A 20095-nucleotide genomic window follows, 5' to 3' on the forward strand; every position below is an offset into this window, starting at 1 on the left:
CTGTATATGTCTATTCGGTCCATGTGTTCTAACGCATGGTTCACGTCCAATATTTCCTTGTTGACTTTCTGTCTGGATGATCTATCTATTGCTGATAGTGCGGTATTGAAGTCTTCTACTATTATTGTATTGTTGTCTATTTCTCCCTTAAGATCTGTTAGCATTTGCTTACTATATTTCAATGCTCAGGTGCCAGGAATGTACATATTTATAATTGTTGTAACTTCTTGATCTATTTCTCATTATGTAATGACCATCTTTGTCTCTTGTTATGTTTTCTGGCTTGAAGCCTGTTTTGCCTGATAGGAGCATGGCTATGCCTGCCTTCTTTTGTTTTCTGCTTGCGTGGAATATCATTTTCCACGCCTTCACTTTGAGCGTATGTGTGTCTTTAGAGCTGAAATGCCTCTCCCTAGGCAGCATATGGTTGGATCATGCTTTTTTTATCCATTCAGTTATGCAGTGCCTTTTTGCTGGTGAGTTCAATCCATTTACATTTAGGGTGATTATTGATATGTAAGGACTTACTACTGCTTTCCAATTCTGTTATCTCCATTGTTTCTTTTTTCTTCTGTTTCTGCCTTTGTGAGTTGGTGGTTTTCCATGGTGATTTTCTCAGTATCCCTCTTCTTTATGTTTCATGTCTCTGCTCCAGATTTTTGTTTTGTGGTTACCATGAGGTTGGCACAAACCATCTTATAAATAAAATAGTCATTTTATGCTGACAGCAACTTATTTTCATTCACTTATAAAGCCTCCATCCTTTTATTCCTCTCTTATATTATTAATGTTAAATTAATGTGATTTTGTTACCAAGTTGTAGAGGCTATAGTTTTAATATTTCTTTCTTTTAAACTTTATGCTATAAATGACACCCAATTCCAAAATAGAGTTACTGTTTTAAAATTCTGACTGCCTATATATCACCTTAATCAAAGTTTTGTGTACTCTTGTCTTTTCATTAAAATTTGAACAGCTCCTTCCAACATTTCTTGTAAGGCAGATCCAATGGTGGTGAACTCCCTTAGCTTTGCCTGGGACTTTGTGCATCATATCTGAAGGATAAGTCAACTGGATGGAGTATTCTTTAAATTTTTTTTAAGTTTATTTATTTATTTATTTTGAGAGAGAGAGAGCACAAGTGGGGAAGGAGCAGAGAGAGAGAGAAAGAGAATCCCAAGCAGGCTCCTCACTGCCAGCACAGAGGCCAACGTGGGGCTTGAACTCCTGAACCATGAGATGAGGACCCGAGCCAAAATCAAGAGTTGGATGCTTAACCCACGGAGCCACCCAGGTGCCCCGCCCCAGGTTTTAAATTAGATTATTCTTGACTGACAGTTTTTTATCTTTCAATACTTTAAATATGTCATTCTCCTCTCTCCAGGCCTGTAGAGTTTCTGCCCAAGATCTGCTGATAGCCTAATGGGAGTGGTTTTTGTTTGTTTGTTTGTTTTGTTTTCGTTTTTGTCAGTTACTTTCTTTCCTTGGTTGCCTTTAAAATTCTTTATCATTGACTTTTGACAGCTTCACTGTAACGTACCTCGGAGAAGGTAGTTTTGCATTGAGATAATAAGGTTTTCTATTAGCTTCACGGACTTGGATCTGCAGTTCCTTCCTCAGGTTTGGGAAGTGTCCTTAAATAACCTCTCTGCCTTCTTCCCCTCTCCTTCTCCACGTATGTATGCCCATTATTCTTATGTTCACTCTCCTAACAGAGTCTGGTAATTCTCAGAGGATTTCTTTACCTTTAAAAGATCTTCTGTCTCTTACACCGGAATCATTTCTAGGTTCCTGTCTTCCAGATTGCTTATTCTCTCTTCCATCTTATCTGCTCTATTTCCAATGCTTTCCAATGCATTCCTTATCTCTTTTATTGAGTTCTTCAGCTCCAGAATTTGTTTGGTTCTTTTTTAGAATTTCAGTCTCCTTGGTAAAGCACTCCCATTCATTAATTTTATTCTTGAGTTCACTGAATTGCCTGCGTTTTTTTACAGAGCTTGTTGAATTTCTTCATTACAGCTGTCAAAAATGAGTGACTTCACAATACTCCATGTCTCTATTTGGTTGCTGAAGATCTGTCATTTTCTGTTTGTGATACCGTATTACTGTGATTTTTTTCCTGGCATTCGATGAAACGGGCTTCTGTCGCTGCCCTTGAAATACTGAACACTGTTCACACTTGGGTAAGATTTTATTCATTTGGAGTTCAATAGGTTGGCAATTAGAAGCCTTTCTTTTGTTTTCCAGTAGGTGGCGCTTGAGCACAAGGTTTTAGTTTCTCTTCCTTGAGCTGTGTGGCCTTTGCAGTTGGGAGCCGGCCTAAAAAGAGAGGTGCTTGGGTGGGTGGCTCAGTCGGGTAAGAGTGGGCTCTCAGCTCAGGTCTTGCCCCTGGATTGGGCCTGTCATGAGCTCAAGCCCCCGCGTGGACCCTACACTAAAAAAAAAAAAAAAAAAAAAAAAAAAAAAGGGGGGTGGGGCTAGTGGCAGAGTCGGGGGAGGTGCGTGCTAGCCCTTGGGGTTGGGCGTGCCCACCGGTTGCTCAGGTTTGGGGGGAATCCACAGGCAGGGGAATCCCAGGGCACCTAGCGAGGCCTCTTGGCTGAACTCCAGGGCAGACGGGCCGGAAGTGTGCTCCTCTAGAGCTCTTTGTCTGCCTTTCTCCCACCCCGCCCCTCCCCTCCCCTCTCCTCTCCTCCCCTCGCCTCCCCTCCCCTCCCCCAGTCCGCAGCCAAGGAGGCTTCTCAGCAAGTTGGGCTCTAAGGAAGAGCAGCCAGCCCCTCCAGCTGTAGACGCCTCCCGCCAGTCTCACCCTCCACCTTCTTCGCTGCTGCCCACTGCTGCCGGTGCCACTGTCTCTGCTGCCACCCCAGCGCCACGGCCGCTGCCCCCCGGTTGCCACCCGATTCCTCTGTCTCTGCAGCCTCCCCGAGGTCCAGCCTACCCCCCCCCCCCCCCCCGGCCCCCTGCGCGGATGGACGGACCGCTCCAGTCCCGGTGGATGTCTGACTAGTTGTAAACGGAGGGGGAGGCGCGAAAGCAATGGCTCACGGGGCCGTGACAGTTTTTCTCGAAGGTTCGAACCGTCGGTTTTCCAGATCACAGGTTGCTCTGCGTTTTTAACTGGGACTTCTGTTTTAACCTCAGCAGTGAGTCTCATCTTCACAAGCTTGCAGTGAGTGCAGTTCGTGAGAGAATACAACCGCAGAAAGGTCCAGAAATTCTGGGCTTTTCCAGACACGGCTGCCTCTGGTATAGAGCTGCCAGGGGCGCTCTGTGCCTGCTGGGTCTGGACGAGCCCGGTAGGGGCCGCGACGCCGCTGTCCTTGAAGGCCGCTGTGTCCCTAAGCACAGGCTTCAGGGCACAGGCTCAGAAGTACGACTGAAGGAAATAGCAGAACCTGATCCTTCCTTTTCTCTGAATTCACCCGTGGCCTTCAGTGTTTCAGGCAGGACCTGATCCTTTCTTTTCTCTAAATTCAGCCTGTGTCCTGTAGAGTTTCAGGCAGGGTAGATTTCTGACTGATTCATTAGCCTTTATCTTCTATTTTGAATAATAGTATCGAAATAAAAAATTTGGGAAGACCACGTGTTAGAAAATGTAAATCTAACCCCAAACGATAAAAGACAATTGATTTCAACCTTCTGAATGGAATGTCATCATCTTTTTCATTTACATACTCACTTTTAAGGCATCTTAGGTATGGTGGTGTCTTAATAATTAAGGTAGTAAATTAGCATAATTAACATAATTACAGCATAATAAATTAATCTTTGTATTTTGTTTAACGCTAAAACATATATTGGTGAGTTAGGTTATGATTAAAGATTACACCACTAGGGCCTTGATTTAATTAGTATTCTCCTGACTTGGAAGGTACAGTTGTTAGGTAATAAAAATTCTGAATTGAGATCATGTAGTCACTTTGAAGACAAAGACACTTTCTTTGGTCTCATACTATACCATAAAGTCTCCGAAAAGAGAGCTATTCAGAACAGGCAAATTGGGTGAGAAGTTTTATATGCTAATGATTCAGTTCTTAGCTAAAGGGTATTTTTTAACGTACTAGTAAAGTGTAATAATAACACCATTGATTGTCAGTGCTTTTGAAGATGAGGCAAAAGGAAAGGAGGGAAACGGGGGTATTGTGGAAGTATCATAGTCACAGGTAGGACTGATGCATCTGGAAGGATGTATGTGCACACCATTTCACACAGAAGCCCACAGATCTCGGCTACAACCCTGGAGGGTGGGGGTTATGGTTGTTTCTGGGCTTGTCTCTTGACCAAATGGTAGACCACCTACCTATCTTGGGACACTTTTGAGAATAAAAAGGAGTCCCTAAATTAAAAAAAAAAAGTTTAAAATATCAATTTATTAACCAACACATTGGTTTATTATAGGGGCAGATCTGCAAACTAATTGCATTCAAAAATCTCCTTCTGAAAAAGAAAAATAGCATATATTTGTGTATACCGAAGAAAAAATTTTAAACAACTTTATATTGATTATCCAATCATTCAAATGGCAAACAGAGTCCTTTTTCTTGCTATAGATTTAAATATTCAAATACTGTAATACTTTATATTCAAATACTTGAATCAACTTTTAAGACCTATCTTTTTTTAAAATACCATGGAGCTGGTATTTTTCTGAAAATATTTTTTTCAATATAGTTATTATTTAAAGCTGTTAAAAATAAAATTGCCTTCGGTCTTTTTCAAAGTTCCATTTGGAGTTAATAAAGTCGGAATTATTGGTACTTTCCATTGACTTCTCCCTATGGACCGTAATAGTTTTAATGTCAAAAAGTCTCTATGGATGTTGAAGCACTTAGCAATGGCAGAGTGAATTCTGCCATGTGGAAGACACCAGTTTGGGGATGATACTACAAAACATTCTGGGTGAGCGCAGAGGCATGGAAACAATGTTGGTCTTACGAAGTTAAGAAAGCTGGGGAGCAGAGAAGCCCTTGACTTTGGTTATGATGCAGACATAATTCACAGTGTGCCCACACCAGCTGTGGTGTCATTCCAATATAAAGAGACCAACATAAGGAGAAGCCGCAGCTGTCAAAATGCGCAAGTATTTGCAAATATGCCTGTTTCTGAGTGCATTTTGTTTAATCCGTAAGTGCCTGCATGTGTCCTTGAAAGGGAGGTGTAAGTAAAATTGCTTCTGGAAAGGGTCAGGAAAAGAAATAGGTGATATAGGTATGTAGGTATGTAGCATGCCGATCTGCAAACTCATTCCAGCTTATTTTCACGCAACTATTAGTACTACTTTGTTAAAAAAAAAAATCCAGGAAAAGTGCCAAACTGGATCATTCCGTAAGGACACTAGGCATGATTTAAGACTCTTCTGGTCAGACCAGGACAGATGGCCATCAAAGTCGTGTTATAGATCAGTGCTCTCCAGTACAAACCGAACACAAGTCAGATAGGTGATTTAAAATGGTCTAGTCGTCCCATTTTTAAAAAGCCACAGACATAGGTGAAATTTACTTGAATAATATATTTGAACTGGCATGTCAGAAATATAATTTTGATGGCAGTCTTCATACGATTGTTCACGTGCTAGTTCACATTCTTCTTTTTTGTACCGACTGTGAAATCCGGGCTGTATTTACAGTCGGGGCTTCTTTCCCTGTGGACCAACCACGTTTCAAGTGCTCAGTAACCACCCGTGTGGTTCGTGGCCACTGGATCGAAGAGCGCAGCTCTTGATGATAAACCTGTGGTTATAAATGTGTGCTACGACGCCCGCACGGTACAGCCGGGAGGCGGCCGCGTGCGTTTCGAACTCAGGTCTGATGATGCCAAGGCTGGTGTCCCTTCCACTCCTGTCTCCTGAGGCGGCCTTACCGCTCAGCCTCAGCGATTGGGGGGGGGGGGGCCTCAGCTGGAACAGCGCACCCCAGGGTTCCCTAAGCCCACCTTGTCAGAGACGGCGTTTCCTTTCTTTGTCTTCCTTCCCTTCACCCCTGTTCACAGCAGATGCTGTTCTATGTGGGAGGGCAGTTGAGGACGGGGGCCACAGACTGGTTAGAATCAGTGGAGGGAAGGGGCCAGCTCGGGGTGGGGGGCGGCAGGCAGGTGGGGTGGCCTGGCACCCCTGGGGGTGCAGGATGGGGGCGCTTGCAGAACAGTCTGCGTGAATCCCTCCCTGGAACACAACCTGTGTGGCAGTGGCATCAGGGTCCTGTCTTGGACCGGGCAGTTTCAGGAATTGGGTTTTATTATTTCATTCGGGGCTTTTCAGATCTAGGAATCCCATTGAAGTTCAAGGGGACCGTCCGAAAGGCACCCAGATGTCAGTGTCTTATTCGATGCTGGGTTGATAGCTGTCATTTGCACGTGGTGCTCTTTCCTTGCGAGGAACTAGAACAGGAGACAGAAGCCTACCTTACGGAGTTCCGTCTTGAGTACAGGGTGAAAACCGACGGTGTGGCACATGCTGAGGATAAAACTGCCCTGGGTGTTCTGGGCTGACCCGTGTTCCCTCCCATTCACGTTGGAGTCCTAGCCCCCAGTACTCAGAATGCGACTATATTTGGAGGCAGGGCCCTTAGAGGAGCTGCAATCCGGCAGCCTCAGGCCCTGCCTCCTGTGCTGCGTGGGCAGTAACGATTTCCTGCCACCGGCAGCATCACCTGCGTGTCCCTTCTGTGTGGTTTGGCCACCCCCCTTTCAAACTCCATCCCTGGCTGCACCAGGAATACAGGGCTCCCAGGCCTGGTCAGGACCCACTTTTCTCCTGTCATTTCCTACACAACCGGCTGAAATCCCGAGCTGCCCACAAAGCATCGTAACACTTGATAGGAAGGAAGAGCGGGTTGAATGAAGAATTTAGGTTTGGATTATCGAGCTCATGCACTTTACGTTTTGTTCTTTTAGTTTGTGAAAGATTAGATTTTTTTCCCACTGTATATTAAAGTTAACTTGTTAAAGCATTTACGTGTTTTACTTGAGTAGTAACTTTACGAGGCAGAATGAATACTTTTAGATGTTTCTAACTCTTAAGAAAATGCTCTGTTCCACATATAGTTAATAGCCTACTTAAAATCTTTGAGGCCTTTATAGTTCGTTATGACAAGGAAGTTAATTAAAATCAAGCTCCTGTGAAAAAGATTGTTTATAAGTTTAAACAAACAAAATTTCCTATGACCAATGTGCTTAAAATGTAGTTTCTTACAACAATCAGAATGTTAAGGTTATAAATCCTTGAAATTATTAAGGTGAACCTTTTACAATTGTTTTTGTCCTTTTAATACGCTGACAGAAGGAAAGAGATACAGACATACGATAGCTAGAGATGTAACTTATTTTTTATAATAATGGGCAAATATGAAATAACCCTTTTTCTGTCATCACCTTCTTTTAGATCCTTAACCATTACAATGTATTTGTTTAAAATATCTGTTTCCTTGGGGCACCTGGGTGGCTCAGTCGGTTGAGCGTCTGACTTTGGCTCAAGTCACGATATCACGCTTCATGGGTTTGAGACCCACCGTTGGGCTCCGTGCTGACAGCTCAGGGCCTGGAGCCTACTTCAGATTTTGTCTCCCTCTCTCTCTGCCCCTCCCCTGCTCACACTCTATCTCTCTCAAAGATAAATAAACATTAAAAAAATTCTTTTAAATATCTGTTTCCTTACCATCTCTGTGGAGTGATTTCGGTGGATAAGGTACAGAAAAGTATTATATATATTATGTAATATGTGTATATTATGACATATATATCTTTCATATCTTCCAATTTTTATTTTGTTTTCCTGAAAAGTTTTCTTTAACTGGGTTGACTCTAACATCTGAAAAAGGGAAGGGACCTTGACATGAGAAATTAGCGGCCTTTCTCATCTGACCCCTGGTTTTATGATTTGGGCCTCCTAAGTGGACCTTGGGTTCGCTTCCTCACTGCCAAGGCCATGATCTTGTTCAGGGACTCCTTTGAAGTGAGATGTACAGGAAAGGGGTGAGGTCATTTGAGGTACTTCTTGGATGTGGTTTTACATGATATTGACTCATGTAGAAAAGGTTATTCCCTTTCACTCCTTCCAATTATTTGAAGGAAAGATCTCAGCCTGGAGCTAGTGTATCCCTAAAATCATCCTTATCAACCAAGATGGACCCCTACATGGCAAGAATGCCTAGCTAGGATTCAAGACTGTGATTTTGTTTTCTTGAATGTATCTTCCTACCTCTATCTCTATTTATGACAAATAATTCTGTCATGCAATTTATGGTGATAGTAATAATATAAAGTTTCTTTTAAAAATGAGTTACTAGGGGCACCTGGGTGGCTCAGTCGGTTGAGCGTCCGGCTTCGGCCCAGGTCATGATCTCACAGTTCGTGAGTTTGAGCCCCACGTCGGGCTCTGTGCTGACAGCTCGGAGCCTGGAGCCTGCTTCGGATTCTGTGTCCCCCTCTCTCTCTCTGCACATCCCCAGCTCATGCTCATACTCTGTCTCTGTCAAAAATAAATAAACTTAAAAAATGTTTTTAAATGAATTACTAAAAAAAGAGTTAAAGGTCATCTTTACTCTCTATACAAACACTGTAAAGATGGGAGCTAATCATTCAAATGTAGGAAGCGCTGGCCTAATCCAAGCCCTGGGAACTCTCACAGACTATTGTAAGGACATCCTCTGTGTCCTCCTTGCCTTCCCTGCCTCCTTGTTGCACAAACTTTTCATCACTCTGGGGTGCGAATCAGATAAGGTTACTGTCTTGCTTTAGTGGTTTTGCCTATGGAAACATCTCAACTCTTTAGCACGGAATGTACACAGGGCGCTCACCTCTTGCCATCACTCCTTCCTGGGAGCTTCGGGCGTTAGCCACACCAAACCACCTGGGTCCTTGATCATGACAAAGACGTGACGAAGACAGACCTCTACGTCTTTGTAGATAAGATACTTCTGTTAAAAGCCATTCTCCCAGTTATATGCATCTAGTACGGAGGAAGAGGATGTGTGCTTCTGGAAGCTAAATGTAAAAGAGGAGAGAAGACTTTTATTGTGACCAACCCTGGACTAAGTCCCATCCCTAAAACAGGGACTTGGGAGAAGAGCTTTTCTAGCAGAGATGTTCGACAAGGATGGAAGGGATACAAGGGTTCTGAGCTGAGGGCAGACGTTGACTGGTTTGAAAGGAACAGTTGACGGGAGGGTAAAAGCAGATGAGAATGTCATTTCAAGACCTCCTTTTATTCTGTCTTTTGCCAGGAGTTAGACTCTCATTCGCTTTTGGGGGGAGGCCACGCCAATTCTAGAAAAGCCGCTGGCATGGGTTTTGTAGTTGTATTTGCAGAGTGTGGTTCAGGGGACGTGCCTGACAGCCTGAGTAGGCAGGTATGTCCTCCATTACTCCGCCACTCGGTAGGTGTGTACTTTGGGCTTTGTGAGGATTCACTGAAGTAGCTAAAGGACTTGGCACACTGCTTGGGCCCATCGTGAGCTCCACGGAGGTGTTCGCCATTCTGTCACTTGCCATCACAACGCAAAGGCAGAGATACGGCGTTTGGGCAGAGGCCGCTGGCACATCTGTGCCTCCCCTCGCTTTCCCTCCTCCCTGGCTTCTCCTGGGGTGTTGTGACGCAATCCGAGATCCAGTTACATCATTTCATCCACCAATATTTCACTCTGGTTGACATACAATTTAACAGCAGAATATGTCACCAAGTACACTTTAAAAAAATCTTTATTTAAACATTTCTTTCTAGCCTGCCAGATTTTTAGGTGGTAGATTTTTAACTTTTCACTCTGTCACTATATACATATATATGGTATATATTTCTCACTATATATCTCACTGTATATATCATATATATATCACTATATATGATATATATCACATATATGTGTATATAGTAATATGTACATATTATATGCATTATATAATTATGTAGAATATATTTATATAACAAATATATAATAGTTCTCCCAAATTAAATTATGAAATCAAAGTGTATGAACTTAAAAAACTCGTTTAATGTTTATTCATTTTTGAGAGAGAGAAAGACACACAGACAGAGACAGAGAGCAGACGGGGTGGGGGGCAGAGAGATAGGGAGACACAGAATCCGAAGCAGACGCCAGGCTCTGAGCCAACGGCACAGAACTCAACGTGGGGCTCGAACTCACGAACCACAAGATCGTGACCCGAGTCAAAGTTGGAGTTTGAACCAACTGGCCAACTCAGGCACCCCAAGGGTATGAGCTTTTTAAAGACACTCACCTGATACATATTCCTGTTTTCCAGCATTTGGTGTACACATTTGATTGATATTAATAAATGCTGTCCTCTTTTCAACGTGACCACAGGGATCTGCGTCCGTTTTATTCAATGCTTCATTTCCCACATCCAGAGCAATGCCTAACACACACCAAAATGTTCAGTAAATGTTTGTAAATGAATGAATGGTGCTCCGTTTACATCATTCCTGTTTGCATTCATTCATTTGTTTGACAAATGTGTATTGGGGACCCTCTACGTTCCAGACATCCTGCCAGGTACTGGGGTACAGTAGCAAATGCTGCCCCCACTTCTGTCTTCAGGGAGCTAACCTCCCCGCTCAGTGTTCTGGGCCGCCCTGCCTGAGCAAGGTGTGGGGCTGGTGCCAACCCACAGACTCTTGGTCTGTGATGAGATCAGCGCGGGAACTGAGAGCGGACGCTTAGAAACAGCTATGGCCACGTGACAGTAATTTTACGTTCTATGGATACCATAATAATAAAAACTTCTTTTGTGTTTTGAATGCATTTTTAAAAAATTATTTTCCTAGTCATTTATTTTTATTATATTTTGCAAAAGTATGTGTCCAAGAAAGGGGGGAAAGCCCACTAGTCCTTCACTAAAGATAGTATGAGAAGCTGTGCTCTGCTCTATTGCAGTGTAGGAGGGGAAAACTAGAACATTCCACGTGTATTTTTAAGTACAGCAATTGAGCTGCAGTGAGATTCATTACCAATGAAGACTGTGTCCTCACGAGGTCCCTGTGTCTGGTTCCTTTTCAAGCACAGCTGCAAAGCCTCCTGAGAGAACAGTTGGGAGCCATAACCCCTGGGGTCAAGAGCATCATGTTATCTCTGTTAGCTTTCAGCAAATTGCAAAGTTATTGCAGTTTGGTTGGGCCTAGTTAAATGTACTTGCAGATTACATTCTCTGGTATTAACTAAACAGCGTCCACAAAACGAACAAGAGACTGAGAATACTCCTGCAAAGAAACCGTAAATTGGAGTAATGGCACCGGGGTGTCTGAGTGGCTCAGCCAGTTAAGTGTCCGACTTTTGATTTCGGCTCAGGTCATGATCTCTTGGTTAATGGGATCGAGATCCAAGAGGGGATCCGTGCTGATAGTGCAGAGCCTGCTTGGGATCCTCTTTCTCCCTCTCCCTCTGCCCCTTTCCCTGCTCACACACACACACACACACACACACTCTCTCTCTCTCTCAAAATAAACAAATTAAAAAAAAAATAATGGCACCAACATAGACACAAACTAAAAATTAAAAAATGACAGAATGGTCACTCTTCAATCAAAAAAAGCTCTTTGTTAGTAATATTACAAGGCAAAAACCAACCAAACAACGAAACCTTAATCACATCTGACAATGAATCACACAAAACTTGAAGTTATCACTACGAAAAAATTGAAAAATGTATTTACTATGTAATAATGAGCCTCAGCTTATTATCTTGAGAGATACACTAGCAATAGCATAGAGCCGTCCCAGAGAGTACAATATTTACGAAGCAGGCATCCAGGACATAAAAATGTCTGCGTCTTTGTAGATGTGTCAGTAAAGATAAAATCTCTGTCATGGTCAGTGCTACATGTTGGTTGTTGGAAAAACAAAGTTAACATCTCCATAAAAAAGAGCAGATCGTCAATATTACGTTTTCCAGACAGACATTGTGATTCTTTCTAGACGGCCTTTTTGAAGTTTGTCGGTCTGTGATTACAAGACATGCCCTCTCCTCCCTCCTACGGATCCGAGGCCCTTTGCCCTTGCAATCCTGGAAGCTGGGCTTAGTTGGTAAGAACGCCCACAGTTTGGTATGTTATATGAAAAACAAACAAACGAAACAGTGTTATGATCCTGCAACTTCCTGTTAGGAATAATCTCTTTCATCCTGCAAAACAGTTCTTAATAAATCAGCATGTAGATTTTATTTTTTTATTTTTTTAAGTTTATTCATTTATTTGAGAGAGAGAGAGAAAGTACGAGTCGGTGAGGGGCGGAGAGAGAGGGAGAGAGAGAGAATCCCAAGCTGGCTCTGCAAATCAGTGCAGAGCTCGAACCCATGAACCGTGGGATCATGACCTGAGCCCAGGTCAGGTGCCTGACCAACTGAGCCACCCTGACAGGGTAGATTTGAAATGTGAAGTCTGTAGCCATACCTTCAACAATTCTCAATTTAATACTTCACAAAATTTCATTAAATTAGATGAAAAAGTGATCGGAGGCCATGTTTTTGTTTTTGGATTTAATAGCCAAAGGCAAAAACACATCATGGTGGGAAAATCCAATGCCCACCAAAACCACAAGTGTGGTTGAGGAAGTTTGCACCCCAGGAGGAACCAGGGGCATCTCAGGAAGGTGCTGGAAAGAAATGCTGATAAGATTTGGACTTGTGTTGGGTGGTTGTGGAGGAGGGATCAAAGTATGGCTAAGGAATGATACTGTCAGGAGGCAGTGATTGGATACCTGTCTTATTGATGTGGTGAGAAGCAAGGCTAATGCGGATTTGTAAAGAGAGCGCAGTGACTTATCCTAGCCAGGAGAGGGCGATGTTCGGTCATTTTGTGGTTTGAACTTGATGTTTTGACTGTTCAGACGAGGCGGCAGGGTGGCCTTGCTCCAGGTCTGGTGGATCATGGCCGCAGAACGGCCTTGTCTGATGTTGGTGTGAAATGGCTTGTGGTCAGTGGGAGAACACTCATTTGTGCTGTGAGTTATCTGTGAGTGCTGGGCCGGCTCCTGGATGCCAGGGGTGCATTTGTAAGAACCTTCGCGATGACTCTGAGGAGCCAGGAAGCCATTCCAGGACTTGAACACAGGCATATCACTATCTGTCTTCTGTTTAAAAAAGCCCACCTGGGATGATAGGGGGATAATTTACTTTACAATAGAATACTTTTATATATTTCAGGAAGACAAAGCTATGTGCTGATATTCCACAAAATGGCTTCAAATAGAAATGCTTCTTTCTGCGGGTCAGATTTTGTCAAGACCTCCTGCATTGTATCTTTAAAAAAAAATTTTTTTTAATGTTTATTTATTTTTGAGAGACAGAGAAAGACAGAGTGTGAGTGGGGGAGGCAGAGAGAGAGAGGGAGACACAGAATCAGAAGCAGGCTCCAGGCTCTGAGCTGTCAGCACAGAGCCCGACGCGGGGCTGGAGCCCACAAACCGTGAGATCATGACCTGAACCGAAGTCGGACCCTTAATCGACTGGACACCCAGGTGCCCCTGCATTGTATCTTAATGAATATTCTGTCGAATACATCCTGAAGAAAAACAACTCTGATTTTTGTATGTGATTTACTTATGTTTGTTTCTATAAAAATTTAACCAAAGCTTTGAAAATAAAACACACTCTCTTTTAATAATTTTACTTGGTTCTCTTGGACATCTTCAATGAACTTAATCATATTAGCTTGAACAGAAAAATTAAAAAAAAAAAAACCAGAAAACTACTCTAATAAGGCATTTGATGTTGGGCTGTAGAAGTGAAAGAAAATCTGTGTTTTTCTCAGTCATCACCGTATTTTAGTAAAAGTTTAAGCCCCTCACCTAGTGCTACACATTCAAGCAAACAAATAGAAAAGCATCTCAGAACTTGGAAGTCTCCAGGCTTAACAAGGCTTGCTCTACTTTCTGGAATTAAAGGAGCACTTAGGGAAATTTGGTTTCTGCCAGGCTGCACTGTCCCTGGGTCATGCCAATCCAGGGGTAGGACACGAGTCAGACCAATGTGACAGTCGTCTTCTGGCAGCTTCCTCCCCTAAAATTTGTAAATCATTCTGCACTGACAAATATGCCTTTTTTTTTTTTTTTAATGTTCATTTGTTTTGAGAGAAATAGACTCAGAATGTGGGATGGCTAGCATGTGAATGATTTAATAAAGCAATAGTTTCCAACGTGAGAGACATACTTTGTGAGAATATTTCTGACGGGCATGGGCCTAAATATATGTTTATAAAATGCATCTATTTCACATTTGTCATTCTCTTGTTTTTCCTCGGCTCCTGCTTTCTCTGTTCTCAGTCCTGGGAGCTCTCGGTTCTGAGCGAAGCCACCGTTAGCATTCTGTTTCTAAATGAAGTCTAATCTCAGATTTGGGGGAAGAGAGTACATTGTCTGATGTTCCCACGAAATTAAACAGGATTCTGAAAAAAAAAATCTATCTATATACACCACCCTGTGACATTATTGTTGGTTATCACTATTGTGATTATATTGCTTTTTTTTTAATGTTTATTTTATTTCAGAGAGAGAGAGAAGGAGAGAGAGAGAGAGAGAGAGAGAGAGAGAGAGAGAGAACATGAGTGGAGCAGGGGCAGAGAGAAAGGGGGAGAAAGGATCTGAGGCAGGCTCTGTGCTGACAGTAGACAGTCCGATGCAGGGCTTGAACTCACAAACCGTGAGATCATGCCCTGAGCTGAAGTCGGATGTTCAACCGACCGAGCCGCCCAGGTGCCCCTGTTGTGATTATATTGTGTGGTTTAACATGTGCAATTTTGTATCTGCTGATTGATACTTTTCACTGTATTGAAAATGTATTCACTTTGTATTCTGAATTAAAAGAATTAATTCTTGGGGCGCCTGGGTGGCTCAGTAGGTTAAGGGTCTGACTTCGGCTCAGGTCAGGATCTCGCAGTCCGTGAGTTCGGGCCCTGCGTTGGGCTCTGTGCTGACCGCTCAGAGCCTGGAGCCTGTTTCCGATTCTGTGTCTCCCTCTCTCTCTGACCCTCTCCCGTTCACGCTCTGTCTCTCTCTGTCTCAAAAATAAATAAGAGTTAAAAAAATTTTAATAAAAATTAAAAAAAATTAATTCTTTTGTTTTTAATTTTATTTTAGAAGAGAGAGAGTGTGTGTGAGCAGGGGACAGGGACAAAGAAAGAGGGAGAGAGAGCGAATCTCAAGGAGGCTCCGTGCTCAGTGTGGAGCCTGACCCGGAGCTCGATCCCACGACCGTGAGATTATGACCCGAGCCCCAGTCAAGAGTCCAACGCTCAACCAACTGAGCCACCTAGGTGCCCCTAAAACAATTAATTCGAACATATATTTCTCTTCACATCTGTCTGTCTATCTATCTACCAAGACAGATACATCTCCCAGGCTTGTATATCTATCGCTTCCACACTGGGAAGATGGAAATATCAGGTGATGGTTCCTGTCACATGGCCACATTCAGCCACAGTCATCGGTATTTTGAGAAACAAAACTAATTTCGATGCCTTGTAGGAGTTTCGTGACTGGGTCTGGCTGATCTTTTCAGCATGATGTTCAGGATCCCCCGTCAGCATGTGTCCTATCACCTGGCTATTCGTCATTCCATAGAAAGTCTGTGCTCCTCTTGCTAATTTTTTGCTCTACGTGAAATGTCTTTTCTTCCCTTTTTGCTTGGCACAGTGTTGCACATGTGCTTCAAGGCTCAAGTCGCATGTCACCATCTCTCCAGGTAGAACGAACTGTGAAGTCTTCTGGGGTCCCCTAGCGGACTGTACAACCCCTTCAGCATTTATCCATGTGTGACTCATGTACATAGCTGGTCCCTCTGAGGCAGCCTTTGTCTTATTAAAACAGCACAGGTTTTGGGGCACAGGGATTGAATTCCGGCACCATAACCTTCAGGTCCGTAGACTCTAGGTGCAACTTGTCTATGCGGTGGGCATAACCGTGCTTACCTTGGGGTGCTGTTGTTAGAAAAAAAGCAATCAAGAGACCCATCATTTGTTCTCCAGCCACACTGGCTACATTATGATGTCTGTGAGTCTCTACTCGTGTTTGTGTCTTTGTATCCCGGCCTAGCTACAGCATACTCTCAAATATTTATTGACTGTATGATAGAATATGTAAGCAGAGATTAAATATAGGAATTGACAAGGATGCAACTAAATATTTATGATGTGCTCTATCAATATCACCTATGAGCTCTAGCAGAACATGAGGTCCAGCTAAGGCAGTGAGAAAAATCTCATCTTGCCATTTTGTAATAATATATTTTCAATTTAACTTCTGATATGAAAGAGAAACCAGAAACCTAAATTCCACTGCCTTGATTTACTTGAACAAAATAATTGCCAGGATGAAGCAACCGGCTTCTGTCCTTTCAACTCAGAATTTTTAACTCCGAGGTCCTTGATCATTCAAAATTTGGTTAAATACAAAATCAAACCTAATTCAGACCATTAATTACAGAGCTTCTAATGTTCTATTCAGCTCTGATAGCTCTATTCTCTTGAGAAAAACTGCAACAATAAAAGAGTTATTCCTGTTGGCTTGGAAATTTCAACTTCCTTGGGATTTTACCCAACTCTGCATTTTAAACTGTATTTTTCCACTTGCTAGGAATAAGGTGCATTGGAAAATTGCACAGATTAGTTTGGACTGCTCTCCATTTGGCATCACCATAAATAAGCCAGAGCTGTGAACCAAGAAGAGTGGACAGATGTCATTTTGCCTGCCCAGTGTCTGTTTCTCCTTAGGTCACAGCACCCACATTTACAATAGGGATTTAACTCCCCCCACGATGTCTCAGTCTTGCTAAGACTGTAAATCAAGGTGTTTCTTGTGCAGTCAGTGGTGACCTGGTAGGCTCTTTATCCAAAGCACAATCTGTCCCCAGATGTCAAATTGTCCACCCCACCCAGTCTCCAGAGCTGCCCTTGGTTCTAATCAGCTCAAAGCTGAATTCTGCAGTTTCCTTTCTGCTCTGGAGATTGCCTGAGAGCCCTTCAGTAAGTCCCTTTTTACTTGTCACACACAGTGAGTTCCTGATACAACCAGAGAACCTTAAGTAATACATTTAAGACAATTTACATTTAGAGGGAAATATTTTCATCTTAGCATCATCTTAATCAATGTCAAGTAGCTATGTCAATCCCCTGGACCATACTGCGTGTCTAACAACAGATGGATCCCATGTGACCATGGGCGGTCAGGTGGCTCTCCTGAGGCTTGACTTTCTCATTTGCAAAACAATGATGATAAAGCTACTAGACATACTTTGTTTAGACCTCTACTGTGATGGTAAATTAAAAACAAGTAACAAAATTGTACCAAAAACAACAAAACAACAAAAACAAGTAACAAATCACAAAGCACTCTATAAGGTAGGGTATTTATTTTCTTCATGTATTCTTTTAACAAACATCTCCTACTACGAAAAAATATTTTTTACCATGGGGTTATTTTGGTGCTCATAGTGTATATTTTAAGAAAAGAGTCAACTCTTCTCTAGAGCGTGCCATCTATGTGTCTGAACATTGATGATATCTTAAGCAGGTACGATGGCTCCTCACCTTTTTTTAGTTTCCAATAACCTCCAGTATTCCTTCATTTCATTTCAATGAGTCCACATAATAAGGGGTATATGTTGAAGGGACATTTTAAGGGAGGTGCTTGAGGAGGAATATAATAGAATTTTATGGAAAAAAATAGGATCGTAAGATTGTACTGATGAGCGATTCCAGCTGGCCTTTTACTTTCTATGTTGAAATGTAACCTCCATCCACATTGTTGTCCTTTTAGAAGAGCAGCGAGTTACAAGGGAAAATGCATGTGGTTGTCAACCAGAGCACCCAGGTCCCAGTCCAGGCTCCTTCTTTCATTCTTTGTGTCTTGAGAAAACCCGTTTATCTTTCTACACTTTTCCCTCATCTGCTAAACAAACCTAATGCGTACTATGGTGTAAGACAGAATCAAATGAGATCATGGGTTCCTTCTAAAGTGCTAAGCGCTCTCAAATCCTCGGGTGACATCAACAATTATCGCTTGCTTACAGTAAAACGTTTACTTAATACCGTTCACATCTCAGCCATCTTAGGATTACCTTTCGCTAAATACATTTTCTTGCTTTCCTTTTCTAGGACATTCTATGATTGATCGTAAAAAATAGAACTTGTGCCCCAATGCCTACCATGTGCTTACATGTAGTACACCGTCAGATATTTATGGAATGAATGACAGAACATGTAAGCAGAGATTAAATAAAAGCATTGACAGAATGCAAGTAAAAAAAATATATGATACGCTCTGTCAGTATTAAGTATATACGTTTTAGCGGGACGTGAGGGAGAGTGAAAGCAGTGAGAAAATCTGTAGATCAGTGTCATTTATACATGAGGCTACTCTGTTGGGAGCTTCTTGGAGTTCACATTCCTGGCCCCACTCCAGATGGACTGAGTCAGAAGCCCTTGGGCTGTGGCTCAGGAATCTGTTTTCGCAAGGCTTCCAGGAATTCTGTTGTCCACTTAAGTGGGGATGTGCTGGCTCAGACCTTCCCATTCCAGTTACTCTTACTTCCTTATTTAAAAAACATTTTATTAATTAATTATTTTTCTGGCTTTATTGAAATATAATTGACATATTACATCGTATGAGTTTAAGGTGTACAACCTAATGGATTTCAGGTACATGTATTATTGCAAAATGATCGCCACCATATGGTGGCAAAATTAGTTAACACATCTATCAGCTCACATATTATAGTTTATTTCTTGTTTTTATTTTTTGTAGTCCAGTTATTCTTCTGTATGCCAAATGTAGTTCTTTATTTTAAAATAATAACGATCTTTTTAAGAATTTTGTTTATTTAAATTCAAGTTAGTTAACATACACTGTAGTATTGGTTTTAGGAGTAGAACCCAGTAATTCGTCACTTACATATAACACCCAGTGCTCATCCCAACAAGTGCGTTCAATACCCATCACCCATTTAACCCATCCCCCCACCCACCTCCCCTCCAGCAACCCTCAGTTTGTTCTCTATCACTAAGAGTCTTTTATGGTTTGCCTCCCTCTCTGTTTTTATCTTATTTCTCCTTCCCTTCCTCTATGTTCATTTGATGAGTGAAATCATATGATATTTGCCTTTCTCTGACTGACTTATTTCGCTTAGCATAAAACCCTCCAGTTCCATCCACGTTATTGCAAATGGCAAATTTTCATTCTTTTTCATCACTGAGTAGTATTCCATTGTGTGTGTGTATGTGTGTGTGTGTGTATATGCATATATATATATATATATATATATATATATATACATACACATACCATATCTTCTTTTTTAAAAAATATTTTAAAATATTTTTATTTATTTTTGAGACAGAGAGAGACAGAGCATGAGTGGGGAAGGGGCAGAGAGAGAGGGAGACACAGAATCTGAAGCAGCCTCCAGGCTCTGAGCTGTCAGCACAGAGCCTGATGCGGGGCTCAAACTCACAGACTGTGAGATCATGACCTGAGCTGAAGTCAGACGCTTAACCAACTGAGCCACCCAGGTGCCCCACACACCATATCTTCTTAATCCGTTCATCAGTCGATGGACATTTGGGCTCTTTCCATAATTGGGCTCTTGTTGATAGCACTGCTATAAACATTGGGGTGCATGTGCCCCTTCGAATCAGCATTTTTGTACCCTTTAGATAAATGCCTAGTAGTCCAATTGCTGGGTCGTAGGGTAGTTCTATTTTAGTTTTTTGAGGAACCTCCATACTCTTTTCCAGAGTGGCTGCACCAGTTTGTATTCCCACCAGCAGTGCAAGAGAGATCCTCTTTCTTTTTTTTTTTTTTTTATTTTTTATTTATTTATTTATTTATTTATTTTTTATTTTTTGGGGAGATCCTCTTTCTCTGCATCCTCACCAACATCTGTTGTTGCCTGACTTGTTAATTTTAGCCATTCTGACAGGTGCAAGGTGGTATCTCATTGAGCATGATATGTTTTTTCATTTCTTTGTATCTTCTTCAATTTCCTTCATAAGCTTTCATAGTTTTCCACATAATAATAACCATAATCTTAATGATAATACAATAATATTGACAGTATTATAATAATAATAATATTTTTGCCCCGTCCTTCCTTT

At 42.1% G+C, this 20095-nt stretch overlaps 1 protein-coding gene and 1 long non-coding RNA gene across 21 annotated transcripts in view; one reads left to right on the forward strand and one right to left on the reverse strand.

Moving 5' to 3' along the window:
- Positions 1-20095, forward strand: part of LOC144615101 (uncharacterized) — a 237109-nt gene that overhangs the window by 107728 nt on the left and 109286 nt on the right. Inside the window, exon 4 of one of the 20 annotated variants that reach the window (XR_014136543.1) lies at positions 18098-18185. The exons of the other annotated variants lie outside the window; for them this stretch is intronic. The gene's annotated coding sequence lies outside the window, so the exon portion shown is untranslated. Of the gene's footprint in view, positions 1-18097; positions 18186-20095 lie in introns of those variants that run through there. 20 annotated transcript variants of the gene reach the window in all.
- Positions 1433-3194, reverse strand: LOC132664055 (uncharacterized). Its single transcript, XR_009603402.3, has 2 exons — positions 2810-3194; positions 1433-2319 (listed from the first exon to the last, which is right to left on the reverse strand). It is a non-coding gene; the product is annotated as an uncharacterized LOC132664055 (long non-coding RNA).

This window comes from Panthera onca, chromosome F2 (assembly GCF_046562875.1).
Source record: "Panthera onca isolate mPanOnc1 chromosome F2, mPanOnc1 haplotype 2, whole genome shotgun sequence".
Lineage (NCBI taxonomy): Eukaryota > Metazoa > Chordata > Mammalia > Carnivora > Felidae > Panthera > Panthera onca.